Below are 11,696 nucleotides of genomic sequence, written 5' to 3' on the forward strand. Positions count from 1 at the left end.
TTTCCCCTGCCTCTCGTCTGCAGAAGAGTCTTGACCCAAAACATCACCCATTCCTTCCCTCCAGAGGCCCTGCCTGTCCTGCTGAGTTACTCAAGCATTTTGTGTCCAACTGTGGTTTAAACCAGCATCTTTCCTTCTAACACATAACTGAGGTTGAGATCTATAAGATCCCCTGAGAGGGAAGATGTTAAGATACTAGTGGGTGAGTCTCAAACAAGGGAGCATAGTTACAAGAGGCAGAGCATTTAAAATGGAGATGTCTAAACATTTGCTATTAATTTATTTATATGTGTGTGTGTGTGCATATATCTATCTATATTACTAAAAGTCTGTTCTTGACCGGTTTTGGCCATCTGTGCTGCGATTTCCGAGAGAACGCCGCCACCTACGGCCGTCATTTTTGGCCACCTTGCTCAGAGCCCCCCTCCGCCGTATGTGTGCCGAGGATTTTTCCCGTCGATGAAAAATTATGAGATATTAATGTTTTTACAAAATTCCCCATTTTCTCTGCTGCCCCTGCTGGTGGCAGGGCGGAGGGACTATAAAACCAGGAAGTGGTGTGCCTCACACTCTCTTCAAGATGGAGGAAGGCAGAGGGTCACGTTTCTCTGAGCAGTGAATAACACTTAACACATGTCTACTCAAATGTAAGTGTCCTTAGTGGTTCTAAAACGCTTGCAGAATGTGTCCATTGGTCCTAAAATGATTGCAAAAAGTGTCTTGGTTCTAAAATGTTTGCAAAAAGTGTCTCTTTTGGTTCTACAATGCTTGCAGAATGTGTCTTTTTTGGTTCTAAAATGTTTTTTTAGGTCCCCCCCCCCCTTTTCCTCTCCCCCCTCCCCCCCTCTCCTCTCCCCCCCCTCTCCTCTCCCCCCCTCTCCTCTCCTCTCCCCCCCTCTCCTCTCCCCCCCCTTTCCTCTCCTCTCCCCGCCTCTCCTCCCCCCCCTCTCCTCTCCCCCCTCTCCCTCTCCCCTCTTTTTCTCCCCCCCTTCCATCCCCTCCCCCACCATTCCTCCCCTAAACCCCCCCTCCCCTCCACACACCCCTACCCCCTTCCCTCCACCCTCCCTCCCCCTCCCTGCTCCCCACCTCTCCCCCTCCCCTCTCAGCACACCCTCTCCCCCTCTTTCCTCTCTCCTCCCCCCCTCTCTCTCTCCCCTCCATCCCCTCCCCCACCCTCCCTCCCCTAAACCCCCTCCCCTCCACACCCTCTTCCCTCCACCCTACCTCCCTCCCCTGCTCCCCACCTCTCCCCCTCACCCCCTCTCTCTCTCCTCCCCCACCTTTCCCCCCCTCACCCACCCTCCCTCTTCTCCTCTCCATCTCCCTCTTGCCCCTCTCTCTGTGTCTCTGTCTCTCTCTCTGTCTCTGCCCCTTCTCTCTCTGCCCTCACATTCTACCCCCGCCCCCCCCCACCCCACTCTCTAGGTGTGACTGCAAGTTGGGGGCTATTCGTCAGTAGATAGGGTGTTTATGGGGTAAAACGAGCAAATTAATAATATTCATATAATATCAAGGGGGATAATTAGCGTGAGTGCGGGGGGGGGGGGGGGAATAGTTAGTGTATGTGACGCTGCATGCCGCTTCCCCCCCCACAACCGTACGTTGCGGGAACAGACCCAACGGGTGTGCACATGGTCTAGAATATTACTAAAAGTCTCATCTTGACCACTTCCTGTTGCTCTGTATATTGATTTTAGAAAAAACGCTGCCACATACGGCTGTGATTTTTGGCCATCTTAAGCAGAGCCCCCCCTCCGCTGCGCAGGACAAGAGGATTTTTCCCATCGATGAAAAATAAGAGTTATTAGTGTTTAAAAAATGTTGAGATTCTCTCTCCTGAAGGCCACGCCCCTTCCGGAGGGACTATATAACCCAGAAGTGTGGAGGTGCCTCAGTTCTCTGCAAGATGGGGGAGCGAGAGGTTGCAATTCTCAGTCAGAATAATACTGAACACATCTCTATTAAACTGTGAGTGGTTTTACTGACCTGTCAGTGCCCTTAATGTGGTTTGAAAATGTAGTTTGAAAGTGCTAAAGCTGTGTTGCCTTTGGTTTGAAAGAGCCAAAGCTGTGTTGCCTTTGGTTTGAAAGTGCTAAAGCTGCGTTGCCTTTGGTTTGAAAGTGCTAAAGCTGCGTTGCCTTTGGTTTGAAAGTGCTAAAGCTGCGTTGCCTTTGGTTTGAAAGTGCTAAAGCTGCGTTGCCTATGGTTTGAAAGTGCTAAAGCTGCATTGCCTTTGGTTTGAAAGTGCTAAAACTGCGTTGCCTTTGGTTTGAAAGTGCTAAAGCTGCCTTGACTTTGGTTTGAAAGTGCTAAAGCTGCCTTGACTTTGGTTTGAAAGTGCTAAAGCTGCCTTGCCTAATTAAGGCTGCCTTGCCTAATTAAAGTTGCCTTGCCTTCCATCTATCTATCTATCTATTAATATATAAAACTCTCGCCCAAAATTCCGAAACGGAACTCCGTCCGGCTGTCACATTTCTTCCATTGATTCCCTGCAACTCCGAAACTGGACGCAGAATCGCCGACATCTTTTCCATTTCGGTAGAGATTTCACTTTTCTTTCTAAGTATCCGCTCCTCATTACATTCCGTCGTGTTTAAGTACACGTTTTTAATCAAATCCTTCCCCCCCCCCCCCCCAATATTTCAAAACTAAACTGGCTTCACACCCACAGAACCTTCACCAGCCCCAGCCCCTGCTGAACGTTCCATCGTGTGATGTCACAATGCCCAATCTTCACATATGTCCAATCGGAATGGATCCATTTACATATGCCTATGCAGGAGCCCAAGCCAATGGTGAAGGTTCCATCGTGTGATGTCACAATGCCCAATGTTCAAAGACATCGTTGCCATAGAGAGGGAGTACAGAGAAGGTTCACCAGGCTGATTCCTGTTATGTCAGAACTTTCATATGAAGAAAGACTGGATAGACTCGCCTTGTAATCGCTAGGTTTTAGAAGATTGAGGGGGTATCTTATAGAGACGTTTAAAATTCTTAAGGGGTTGGACAGGCTAGATGCAGGAAGATTGTTCCGGATGTTGGGGAAGACCAGAACAAGGGGTCAAAGTTTAAGGATAAGGGGGAACGCTGAATCGCCGACATCTTTTCCATTTTGGTAGAGATTTCTCTTTTCTTTCTAAGTATCCGTTCCTCATTACATTTCGACGTGTTTAAGTGTACGTTTTTAATCAAATCCTAACCCCCCCCCCCCCCCCCAATATTTCAAAACTAAACTGGCTTCACACCCACAGAACCTTCACCAGCCCCAGCCCCTGCTGAGCGTTCCATCGTGTGATGTCACAATGCCCAATCTTCACATATGTCCAATCGGAATGGATTCATTTACATATGCCTATGCAGGAGCCCCAGCCAATGGTGAACGTTCCATCGTGTGATGTCACAATGCCCAGTGCTCATAGACATCGTTGCCATAGTGACAGTACAGAGAGTCAGATGTGGGCCGAGGAGCCTTCAAGACAACATGAGATGTTCCCATATTGTGTGAAAATATTTACGTCATTCACCCCTGAACCTCGATAAGAACACCACCTGCACATCTTAATTAAATTAGAGAAAAACGGAAAAGAGGTCGGGCATTTACACTTTTAAGGCTCTGTGTGTGTCGAAGCTTCGTGTGTGTGATGCCGCACCGCTAACCCCCCCACCACCCCCCCCACGCGTTGCCGAGACGGACCCGACTTCGACGACTTCAAGATACGATATTTTAAGACGGCAGGGACCCGACTTCGACGACCAAATCTCCCCTGGGGGCTACAGGTAGGGAACGGTCTTTATGCACTTTTCCAACTCTGTGTGTGGGGGTGGTTAGTGTGTGTGAGGCGCCCGCCCCCCACCCCCCCCCCCAGTGGGGGCTACGGGTAGGGAACGGCTGCGTTGGGGGATCAGACCCAACGGGTTTGCCATTGGTCGTCGTGTTTAAGTGCACGTTTTTAATCAAATCCTAACCCACCCCCCCCCCCCCAATATTTCACAACTAAACTGGCTTCTCACCCATAGAAGCAGCACCAGCCCCAGCCCCTGGTGAACGTTCCATCGTGTGATGTCACAATGCCCAATGTTCAAATACATCGTTGCCATAGAGGGAGTACAGAGAAGGTTCAGCAGACTGATTCCTGGGATGTCAGGACTTTCATATGACGAAAGACTGGATAGACTCGGCTTGTACATGCTAGAATTTAAAAGATTGAGGGGGTATCTTATAGAAACTTACAAAATTCTTAAGGGGTTGGACAGGCTAGATGCAGGAAGATTGTTCCAGATGTTGGGGAAGTCCAGAACAAGGGGTCACAGTTTAAGGATAAGGGGTAAATCTTTTAGGACCGAGATGAGAAAAACATTTTTAACACAGAGAGTGGTGAATCTCTGGAATTCACTGGCACAGAAGGTAGTTGAGGCCTGTTCATTGGCTGTATTTAAGAGGGAGTTAGATGTGGTCCTTGTGGCTAAAGGGATCAGGGGGTATGGAGAGAAGGCAGGTACAGGATACTGAGTTGGATGATCAGCCACGATCATATTGAATGGTGGTGCAGGCTCGAAGGGCCGAATGGCCTACTCCTGCACTTAATTTCAATGGTTCTATGTTTCCCTCTCCGAAACCCCTCTCCCACCCATCCCTCTCTCCCCCACCCCCCTTCCCTCTCTACGCCACCCCCTTCCTCCTACCCCTCTGTCCCTCTTCCATCACTCCCCCTACCCCTCTCCACCTCCCTCTCCACTCTTTCCCCTCTCTCCCCCACCCCTCTCCCCCTCCCTCCCTCCTTCCCTACCTCCCCATCCTCCCCCTCCACCACATCTATCTCCCCATCCCCCTCTCTCACCCCCTACCCCGCTCTCCTTTCCCTCCCAAATCTGTCCCATTTCCTCCACCTCCTCTCCCCTCCCTCCCCTCTTCACATCCCCCCTCCCTCCCCCCACCTGTGTGTTTGGGGGTTGGTTAATATGAGTTTGATGCCGCAGCCCCCCCCCCCCCCCCCCCCCCCCCTGCAAAACGCCGTTGGGGAAACAGACCCAACGGGTCTGCACTTGGTCTAGTTATTATATAAAACTCTCGCCCCAGATTCCGAAACGGAACTCCGTCCGGCTGCCTGCCTGCCTTTCGATTCGTTCCCGCCGTGCGATGTCACAATGCCCGATGCTCGCAGACGTCCAATCGCGATGCCCGAGGCTCGCAGACGTCCAATCGGAACGGATCCATTTACATGTGCGGCTTCCGGCCTGGCTTCCGGCCACATTTCTTCCATTGATTCCCTGCAACTCCGAAACCGAACGCAGAATCGCCGACGTCTTTTCCATTTCGGTAGAGATTTCACTTTTCTTTCTAAGTATCTGCTCCTCATTACATTCCGTCGTGTTTAAGTACACGTTTTTAATCAAATCCTTCCCCCCCCCCCCCCCCCCAAATATTTCAAAACTAAACTGGCTTCTCACTCATAGATTCAGCTTCAGCACCAGCCCCTGCTGAACGTTCCATCGTGTGATGTCACAATGCCCAATGCTCACAGATGTCCAATCGGAATGGATTCATTTACATATGCCTATGCAGGAGCCCAAGCCCATGGTGAACGTTCCATCGTGTGATGTCACAATGCCCAATGCTCAAAGGCATTGTTGCCATAGAGAGGGAGTACAGAGAAGGTTCACCAGACTGATTCCTGGATGTCAGAACTTTCATATGAAGAAAGACTGGATAGACTCGCCTTGTACTCACTAGATTTTAGAAGATTAAGGGGGTATCTTATAGAAACGTTTAAAATTCTTAAGGAGTTGGACAGGCTAGATGCAGGAAGATTGTTCCCCATGTTGGGGAAGACCAGAACAAGGGGTCAAAGTTTAAGGATAAGGGGGAACGCTGAATCGCCGACATCTTTTCCATTTTGATAGAGATTTCACTTTTCTTTCTAAGTATCCGTTCCTCATTACATTTCGACGTGTTTAAGTGTACGTTTTTAATCAAATCCTAACCCCCCCCCCCCCCCCCCCCAATATTTCAAAACTAAACTGGCTTCACACCCACAGAACCTTCACCAGCCCCAGCCCCTGCTGAACGTTCCATCGTGTGATGTCACAATGCCCAATCTTCACATATGTCCAATCGGAATGGAATCATTTACATATGCCTATGCAGGAGCCCCAGCCAATGGTGAACGTTCCATCGTGTGATGTCACAATGCCCAATGCTCAAAGACATCGTTGCCATAGAGAGGGAGTACAGAGAAGGTTCACCAGACTGATTCCTGGGATGTCAGAACTTTCACCACTTAAAAGTGTTGGGCGCTCTCACCCAGGAGACGGCATCACAGTTGCTGCAGTTCCTGCAGAATCCGCCTGCCGTTGGCAAGTACGAAGCCCTGAAGGCGTTGCTGCTGCACACTTTCGGGCTCAGCCACCATGATAGCGCGGCTCGAGCCTATGCCCCGATCCTGGCGGAGTTCCCGGAGATCCTGATCCCGCGATTCCATTCGGCTGCTCCTAAGCATGGGGTGGTGCATCACAGCCTCACCACTGGCCCTCCACTGCATGCTAGGGCATGCCGCCTCCCGCCCGACAAGTTAGCGCAAGAGGAGTTCCAACAGATGGAGGACATGGGGATTGTGCGATGTTCCGACAGCCCTTGGGCTTCCCCACTTCATACGGTTCCTAAGTCATCTGGGGGATGGCGGCCATGTGGGGATTATCGCCACCTGAATACCGTCACAACCGCTGATCACTACCCGGTCCAGCATATCCAGGATTTCACGGCTCATTTGGATGGCGCTACCATATTTTCAAAGGTCGATCTGGTGCGTGGCTACCATCAGATACCCATCCACCCCGATGATGTGCCCAAGACTGCAATCATTACTCCGTTTGGCCTGTTTGAGTGGCTGCAGATGCCTTTTGGACTTAAAAACACCGCTCATGCTTTTCAATGCCTGATGGACTTGGTTGCTCGTGGTTTGAAACATAGAAACATAGAAAAATAGGTGCAGGAGTAGGCCATTCGGCCCTTCAAGCCTGCACCCCAACGCAAAAGTGTAATGCCTCCTCCCCCCCCCCCAGTTTTTCAAATAAAAACTGGCTTCTCACCCATACAAGCAGCCATTTCGGTAGACATTTCACTTTCCCTTCCAGCTATCCACTCCTCATTACATTTCGTTATGTTTATGTCCATTTTTTTCATTAAAACCTTCACCCCCCCCGCCCCACTCACTCACTTTGTCGCATCCTGCTGGCCAGCGACCATAACGGCTGCTGGCGCCCGCAGCACAACCTCAAGCGACGCCATTTAAAAACGGCCTTTCGGGAACGGCTCTACTTCGAGGACCACGTCTCCCGTGGGGGCTGCGGGTAGGCAACCGCTGCGTTGGGGCATTACACTTTTAAGGCTCTGTGTGTGGGGATGCTTCGTGTGTGTGTTGCCGCCCCGCCACCCCTCCCCCCCCCCCCCCCCCCTTGCCGAGACGGACCCGACTTTGACGACTTCAAGATACGCTATTTTAAGACGGCCGGGACCCGACTTCGACGACCACGTCTCCGCTGGGGGCTACAGGTAGGGAACGGTGTTTATACACTTTTCCAACTCTGTGTGTGGGGGTGGTTAGTGTGTGTGATGCCGCCTCCCCCCCCAAGGGGGGCTACGGGTAGGGAACGGCTGCGTTGGCTAAAGGGATCAAGGGGTATGGAGAGAAGGCAGGTACATCACTCTCCCTACCCCTCCCTCCCTCCCCACTCTTCCACTTCTCTCCCCCTTCCCCTCCACTCTCCCTCCCCACTCTTTCCCCTCTCTCCCCCACCCCTCTCCCTCCTCCCCATCTTCCCCATCCCCCCTCCCCGACATCTCTCTTCCCATCTCTCAACCCCTACCTCGCTCTCCTTTCCCTCCCAAATCTATCCCGTTTCCTCCTCCTCCTCTCCCCTCCCTTCCCTCTTCTCAACCCCCCCCCCCCCCCCCCCCCGCAAACGCCGTTGGGGAAACAGACCCAACGGGTCTGCACTTGGTCTAGTACCTATTAAAAGTCTGATCTTCTATGTGCGTGTATTTGTTCGTGTGTTTATTTGTTTGTGTATAATCACATCTTCTCGAAAAAACGACGCGCTTGTAGTGGCCATTTGGCTTAAAATTGGCTGGCAGACCGGAAGCAAAGAGTAGGAGGGAACGGGTCCTTTTCAGAATGGCAGGCAGTGGTGAGTGGAGTGCTGCAAGGCTCGGTGTTGGGGTCGCAATCGTTTACCATATATATTAATGATTTGGAAGAGGGAATTAGGAGCAACACTAGCAAGTTTGCGGATGACACAAAGCTGAGTGGTAGTGTGAGCTGTGAAGATGTTAGGAGGTTGCAGGGTGACCTGGACAGGTTGAGTGAGTGGGCAGATGCGTGGCAGATACAGTATAATATAGATAAATGTGAGGTTGTCCACTTTGGCGGCAAAAACAAGGGGGCAGATTATTATCTCAATGGGGTTCGGTTAGGTAAGGGGGGAGGTGCAGCGAGACCTGGGTGTCCTTGTACACCGGTCACTGAAAGTTGGCGTGCAGGTACAGCAGGCAGTGAAGAAAGCTAATGGAATGTTGGCCTTCATAACAAGAGGATTTCAGTATAGGAGTAGAGAGGTTCTTCTGCAGTTGTATAGGGCTCTGGTGAGACCACATCTGGAGTATTGTGTACAGTTTTGGTCTCCTAATTTGAGGAAGGGCATCCTTATGATTGAAGTAGTGCAGCGTAGGTTCACGAGATTGATCCCTGGGATGGCGGGACTGTCATATGAGGAAAGATTGAAAAGACTAGGCTTGTATTCACTGGAGTTTAGAAGGATGAGGAGGGATCTTATAGAAACATATAAAATTATAAAAGGACTGGACTAGATGCAGGAAAAATGTTCCCAATGTTGAGCAAATCCAGAACCAGGGGCCACAGTCTTAGAATAAAGGGGAGGTCATTTAAGACTGAAGTGAGCAAAAACTTTTTCACCCAGAGAGTTGTGAATTTATGGAATTCCCTACCACAGAGGGCAGTGGAGGGCAGTGGAGGCCAAGTCACTGGATGGATTTAAGAGAGAGTTAAGATAGAGCTCTAGGGGCTAGTGGAATCAAGGGATATGGGGAGAAGGCAGGCACGGGTTATTGATAGGGGACAATCAGCCATGATCACAATGAATGGCGGTGCTGGCTTGAAGGGCCGAATGGCCTCCTCCTGCACCTAGTTTCTATGTTTCTATTAATTTTGTGTGTCATAATTATGGCATTTGCAGAGCTGCAGAGCATTTCAGTGTTCTAGTACACAACCTTTTATCCGGAGTTCCGGAAACCGAAAAACTCCGAAAACCGGCCATTTTTTCCAGGATGTCGTCTGCACACCAAAGCTCGCGTTTGGCGCCAAACTTGACCCGAAACGACCCACGGTCAACCCAGGTCTGTACTACTGTTGCAGCTGCCTCCTCCCCGGAGACCGGGGAGACACTTAAACATCTGTAAATCATTGCTTAAATGTTAGTCAGTTAGTTTGGAGGGCTTTTATGTGAAGGGGGGGTGAAGGTGGAAACTTTAATTCTTAGTCCCCTACCTGGTCGGAGAGGCGGGGAGCGGTCAATGCCTTACCGGGTCGCCGTGCAGTAAGCTCCGGAGCGCTGTGGCCGCCGACTCCCAACATCGCGGAGCTGGGGGCTCCGTCCGGCCGCGGGCGGCGCCGGTTGTAGCTCCGACCCCGGCAACTCTACCCCTGGCTGCGCGGCGCTCCAAATCCATCGCGGCCTGCGGCCGGACGCCCGCAGACCCAGCACCGCTGTGGCCGCCAACATGTTGTGTGTAGGCGGCCACAGCGCTCCGGAGCTTACCGCACGGCCACCCGGTAAGGCATTGCCAGCGCTGGTATACCAGCGCTGCGACGCCGCCGACTCCCAACATCGCGGAGCTGGGGCTGCGGTCGTCCGGCCGCGGGCGGCGCTGGATTTGGAGCGCCGCGCAGCCAGGGGTAGAGTTGCCGGGGTCGGAGCTCCAAGCGGCGCCGCCCGCGGCCGGACGCCCGCAGCCCCCAGCTCCGCGATGTTGGGAGTCGGCGGCCACAGCGCTCCGGAGCTTACTGCACGGCGACCCAGTAAGGCATTGCCCGCTCCCCGCCTCTCTGACCAGGTAGGGGACTAAGAATTAAAGTTTCCCCCTTCACCCCCACCCCCCCCACATAAAATCCCTCCAAACTAACTGACTAACATTTAAGCAATGATTTACAATGATTCCCCGGTCTCCGGGGAGGAGGCAGCCGCTCCAGACTTTTCAAGCCGCCCGCGCTACCTACCTAATCTACGCTAAAAATCTTCCATTCGGAAATCCGAAAAATTCCGAAATCCGACAAGTGTCTGGTCCCAAGGCTTTCGGATAAAAGGTTGTGCACCTGTACCAGAAAGGCAGTATTTTGCTGAGGAAATCAGTATTTTTACGCAGTGCCATTTTGCTGAAAAAAAATATTGTTTTTTATGTGCGGTCATACCAATGTAAGAGTACAAGAATGCATAACTTTGCTACCAATTGACCTTATTTGACAGTGCATTAATTGCCATCTCTTTGTATGCTTCTGTTTGAACGGCAGCTTCCTGCTTTTAGCGCCAGATGATGATGATGTCGAAGCCCTTTTGGAAGCCTTCCTCTCCCTCCCTCTCTTTCCATCCATCTCACTCCCTCCCTCCCCCTTTCCCTCCCTCACTTCTTCCTTTTTTTTCTCCCTCCCTCACTTATTCCCTCCCTCCCTCCCTCTCCCTCCCCGAACAGTCTGTGACCCATAGAGCTGTGGACATAGTGCTATGTGTAAAGCCCATAGCGCTATGTGTAAAAGCAATAGCGCTCCAGCACTATAATTAGAACCCACAGCGCTAAACTGACACTGCTGTTTAAACCTGGGGCGGGACAGGCAGATCAAAGCTTACAAAGCTAATCAACCAGATTCTTGAAATTTAAATACTAATAGATTCAATCTGCAATAATTTTTAGAGTTGCAGTATGACTTTTTATATCCTTGCATTTTTTAAATAGCAAGATGAAACAGGAAGTCGGGCCGATTTTTAAAAAATCCGTATTTTACAAAGCAAATACGAACATCTGTATTCTTATCGCATTTCCGTACAAAGTACGGAAAATCCGTACTACTTGGCAGCTCTGCACTTGCCTTTAAATTTAGTCTGCCTGTAATTATGTGGGTGGGATTTATTACCTGGTCGGAGGCGTGTTTGCTGCTGTGTTTCTTGCGCAGAAGCTGTTAGCTTTTTAGTTTAGTTCAGAGGAGCATGGTAGAAGGAATAACTCGACCAGGAGGAATTTTCTAACGTTTAAAAGCAACATGCTGAAGTTTGACGAAGATTAAAGTGTACAAGTCAAAGAAGAAGGTTGGATGAATATCTTACTGTTTTACTTCAACAATAAAGAAACTATTAATTAAAAGATGGTGTTATGAAGATTTATCTTTCGAGAAACTTGGAAAGTCTGGTGGAGAGCTCACATGCGTAAAATGACATTCTCCAAACCCCATGTTTTCTCCTAAGTGGCTAGAGGGAGCGATCTCTTGAACGATATAATAATCTGCCACTATAGTGCTAACGGTACAATTTTTACATATTCCGGTAGAGATTTTCCCCCTGGATCCGAAATCGCCTTATCTGAAAAACTCATACTTTATTTCTCGAGTTTTTAATGAAAATGATCAAAAATC

The sequence above is a fragment of the Amblyraja radiata genome, chromosome 8 (assembly GCF_010909765.2).
Source record: "Amblyraja radiata isolate CabotCenter1 chromosome 8, sAmbRad1.1.pri, whole genome shotgun sequence".
In the NCBI taxonomy this organism is placed as follows: domain Eukaryota; kingdom Metazoa; phylum Chordata; class Chondrichthyes; order Rajiformes; family Rajidae; genus Amblyraja; species Amblyraja radiata.